Below are 5000 nucleotides of genomic sequence, written 5' to 3'. Positions count from 1 at the left end.
AGTTAAAAAAAAACATAGTTGCAGAGCGAACCCTCATTCCAGGGATAGCAGTGAATACACTTCCTGGTGGACAGCAATAACATTATCCCAAAGTAAGAATGGGGGATGCAATGGAAAAAAAAGCCTGGATAATAAAGGATTAGGCCCCATACGTAAATACATTGCATCATTCTTGGATTCTTGGAGGAGTGGAGCATATTGGATGCTGATCTTCAGAAGAGTTTAATGCAATGCAATTAATTCATCACAACAGCTTTATTTGGCATGGGCAAAGTAGCCATGTGGTACTTGGGATTGGCTAATTGGATTGATTCACAGACCATTGTGCATCGAGCATTGGATCCTGATTTCAGTTTACAGGGGATTAAACAACAGCTACTGTGGTGCTCGTCTCCGCGTCACTGGAAGCTCGCCTACAACCGATACAACACATAATATTGATGTTCAGACACTGGAAAACAGCTCAGCCGGTAAGGCAAGAGACACCGTGAGCTCGGGTTTATTGTCAGCACACCGGAAATTAATCCGAGATGCAGTTTGTGAAAACAAAACACAGATGCAAACACACACACGCAATCACAGAGACACACCCGCGCACACGTCAATAAACAATCGGAGTAGACATTAATAAAAAGAAATGTCCGGAACACACACACACACACACACACACACACAAGAAGCAATAATCTTATGTTATCTAATCTTGACTACTGCCTGCATAGAAATAATGTTAGATGTTCTATTGACAATAACATAAGAGCAGTACTAAGAACCAATGAGTAAAACTACGAAGCCCTAAATATGATGATAGGCCTACGTGTAATGCAAGTAAGAAAAGTATGCAAGTCAACAGAACTAATGCAGAGAAGTACTGATACTTAAACTAGGACCATTTTGTTATGACGATTTGAAAGATATGCTCTATATGGAAGAACTTCAAATGTGCGGATTGTGTTTCCCTTAAGGAGCGTAAGGCAGCCTGGAGACGTGGGGGGGGGGGCGGAACGTTAAATCATCGAATAACGTCGTGAGGAAGCCATCGTGTTTCCACCAAAGGTCTTCCTCATTCGTCCCATTCCCCGAGACCAGCTGCAGCTATAACGTGACCATGGAAACAATGCCAGGAAGTTGACTAGCTTTTTGGAGTAGCATAGTTAGTCACTAACCCATGGGTTAGTCACTAACCCATGGGTTAGTGACTAACCCATGGGTTAGTGACCCACCCATGAGTTAGTCACTAACCCATGGGTTAGTGACTAACTCATGGGTTAGTGACTAACTCATGGGTCACTAACCCATGAGTTAGTCACTAACCCATGAGTTAGTCAATAACCCATGGGTTAGTGACCCACCCATGGGTTAGTCATGGTGGGTCACTAACCCATGGGTCACTAACTCATGGGTTGGGTTGCTAACCCATGGGTTAGTGACTAACTCATGGGTGGGTCACTAACCCATGGGTTAGTGACTAACTCATGGGTGGGTCACTAACCCATGGCTGGGTCACTAACCCATGGGTTAGTGACTAACCCATGGGCAGCCTGACAGGGGTTCCGTAAGCAGCCTGGCCATAAGACTTTTCCACACCACTTTGGTTATTTTAGGCGGAGGGGGATAACATAACCAGCCTCTGTTGGTCAGGTCAAGATATGTCCACCAATGGCTGGTTTACCAGATGGGTGGTCGCCTTTCTGTGATTTGACCCACAGACACTAACTGTTATTATGGGATGGATCTCTAAAGCACTCACAGTTGGCCAAACGAAGCATATCTCGCGATATTGAGACCTCTCCATAACCCCTTGTAAGGCGTCTAGTGTCATTATACCCCGTAGGCACTATAATATACCTTATATTATATATATTATATATAATATAAGCTACCACACGAACCCACACAGAACGGCTCCTCGCTCGGAGTTGAAGGCCGAGTGCGCAGTTTTGTAAAGTGTGTCTTGCTACAGTAACCTCGTCTACGATAACATAATTCTAGATCTGTTAGCGGATATGAACGGTGAGGGAACGACACATCCCACCCGACGTGGATCGGGATTCACTACCAAAGCACATCGCAGTTACAGGTCTGAACACACGTTAAACATGACAGCTAACTTCCCACATACTCACTGCGGCGAGCTGGTCTGAGTCCACTTCTACTGCTGCAGCGCGGCTCCTTCCGAGGAGAACCGCTTCCCAGCGCCAGGTGCCATCGCGATCACCGAAGACTTCCCGACCCGAGAGCTGCTGGTTGACGCGTTAGAAGCTGTGGGAGAGATGTGTGTCGTGTCCGCGCCTCGTAGTGCTTCCTCCTGCTCCTTTTCCGTTTCGCTCTTGTGTACGACCAGCTCTAGTATGGCTCTACCAGCTCTAGTATGGCTCCACCAGCTCTAGTATGGCTCTACCAGCTCTAGTATGGCCCTACCAGCTCTAGTTTCTACTACCAGCTACAGTATGGCTCTACCAGCTACAGTAAACCAGCGGCTTCCCCAAAGCCAGGCTGACTGCTAGGGCTCTCCCGTGACGTAACGGCTGAGACGGAGATGCGCGCTCCCTGCCCATCACCTCCTCCTCCTTTTTTCCAAAGCGTGTTCACGACTCTCCGTTAACGCAGGAGCAGATACAGATATGATGATGCAGACGTATGTGCTCATCTGTCAGGGGGGAAGCATCTTGATTGCTCATCAGTCTAACGCCCTTTTGCCAATGTACAATGTCGTGGGTTCACGTTAGGTCGGCATTCTGCTCTCCGACCTTGTTAGAAAACAAATATCCCATTTTCCTCATGTCTAACTTAACTTTCTAGGAGTGTCCATTCAATTTAAAATAATACAGAATACCTGATACATAATGCATGAAAAGTGCTGTTTTAAAGACACACTCTATATTTTAATAAAAAGTGTGGTTGTGTGTGTGCCTCTAGCCTACATATTGTATTGTGTGCCTATTTTCAGTGCATATACTGTACATAATGCACATTTGATGTGTGTCGCTGTATTTGTCTCTCTCTGTCTCTCACTCTCTCTCTCTCTCTCTCTCTCTCTCACACACACACACACACACACACACACACACACACACACACACACACACACACACACACACACACACACACACACACACGCACACTATTCCTGGTCTCTGGGCGCCACCTCGTCAGGCAGCTGTAGTATTAATAGTTGACGGGCCAAAGTTCCTCTGAGCGCACTGCAGCGCACCGCCACCTCTCCTCCAACAGCGAGCCCACATTTGGACCAAATTGTCAACAGTATTCTTTTAGAAGTTTTCTTTCTTAGAAGTTCTTACATATTGTTTGTGTGTATGTTTTATTTCTGCAAAACAAGAGCCCAACCGAAACAAATATCTCTGAAGAAACTATTTTAGATATTTGCTATTTGGATTGAGGTAGGCCTACTGAGTTTTTGCAATACCATGTCTGATGCAGCTCGTGATGAATCTTTAAATATAAAGGTATTTGTATCCCCCTAGCGTTATTAGCTTTCACTAATGGGGGATTGTGAGGGAAAACAGCCCTACAAACAATCACTCAGGGAACTTAGTGGGCGAAATAAATAGAAGAGGTAATGTATAATTATAAAGGTCATAATAACTAAAAATTGTTGCTTATTTGAGTATATAATGGCATTAAAATCATCGTATATGTGCGACTACCAGCCCAATTTATATCTCACACCCAAGGAAATACAAGTACTAACCCTTATCCAAAGATATATGATGCACAACGGTTTCATATCTTTTAATGACCCATTTCACTTAAGTACAAGGCAGAAAAATATTTGACTACAGCGCCATCTTGTGGTTATTTTGTTGTATCACGTTTCGGCTGAGCCAACCTAATGTTTTATGAACAGTTTGTTAGTGTTTTAATTCGTGTAACTCTCTAATACACCACAGATCTTGTACAGGAAAACGTGTCTTGTAATAACTTAATCTGCATAACCCGCATGTTTTTTTTTCTTTATATGAGTGAGTGAGTGAGTTAGAATCGAGTTGTAGTATCCTGTCTGATTAGCTGTCTAAGTATTTCTATATGTGTGTGTGTGTGTGTGTGTGTGTGTGTGTGTGTGTGTGTGTGTGTGTGTGTGTGTGTGTGTGTGTGTGTGTGTGTTGTACGTATGTCTCAATGGATGCGTATCATGAGCCAGGGGAAGTGTCCCGTGCGCGTCATGCCGAAGGTGCTGATGAAGAAGTTGAGGCTGGTGGTGACGAAGACGATCACCGTAGTGACGTTGTTCAGGTAGTCCAGACGATTCTGCAAGGGGGGGCTGTTCAGGTTCCGACGGCCTGTAGACACATGGACACACGGCCACACACACACACGCACACGCACACACGGACACACACACACACACGCACACGGACACACGGCCACACACACACACGCACACGCACACACAGACGCACACACGGCCACACACACACACACGCACACGCACACACAGACGCACACACACAGACGCACACGCACACACGGACACACACACACACACACACACACACACCCACGTGCGCACACGCACACACGGACACACACACACACACACACGGACACACACGGACACACACACATACACACACACACACACACACACAGACACACACAAACACAGACAGACACACACACACCCAAACAAAAAAACATACAAATACACACACATAGAGACTCCTTCAGATGATACAAAGAGGAACTATGAGTTGGATCCTCAGAAGTAATCAGAACAGAATCAGAATCAGAAAGATTAAAAAAAAATACTTTTGAGACAGTCTGATGTAATACAGTGTTATACAGTACACATAAAGTTACAAATCTTACAAAAAAAAACACACACACACACACACTCACAGCAAATAACAGCCCAGTAAACACCACATTGTTTGGTCACTAGCATCACTTTATTCAGCTCTGCAGAGAAGCACATTATCACTCAGCGGTCTCCAAGACCCGACCTGCCTGAAGTCTGCCACAGCGGGTTAATGGAAGTG

At 45.2% G+C, this 5000-nt stretch overlaps 1 protein-coding gene across 1 annotated transcript in view; it reads right to left on the bottom strand.

The window, feature by feature from the left end:
- LOC307075102 (ELKS/Rab6-interacting/CAST family member 1-like) overlaps window positions 1–2511 on the bottom strand; it is a gene marked incomplete at its 3' end in the record, with an annotated part of 43665 nt that extends 41154 nt beyond the window's left edge. Inside the window, exon 1 of the mRNA XM_079735607.1 lies at window positions 2127–2511. The remainder of the gene's footprint in view (window positions 1–2126) is intronic.
- Window positions 2512–5000: the final 2489 nt, after the last annotated feature.

Source organism: Pollachius pollachius (assembly GCF_949987615.1).
Source record: "Pollachius pollachius genome assembly, chromosome: 4".
Lineage (NCBI taxonomy): Eukaryota > Metazoa > Chordata > Actinopteri > Gadiformes > Gadidae > Pollachius > Pollachius pollachius.
The sequence above is the reverse complement of the archived record's forward strand: the minus strand, read 5'-3'. Positions and strand labels throughout refer to the sequence as shown.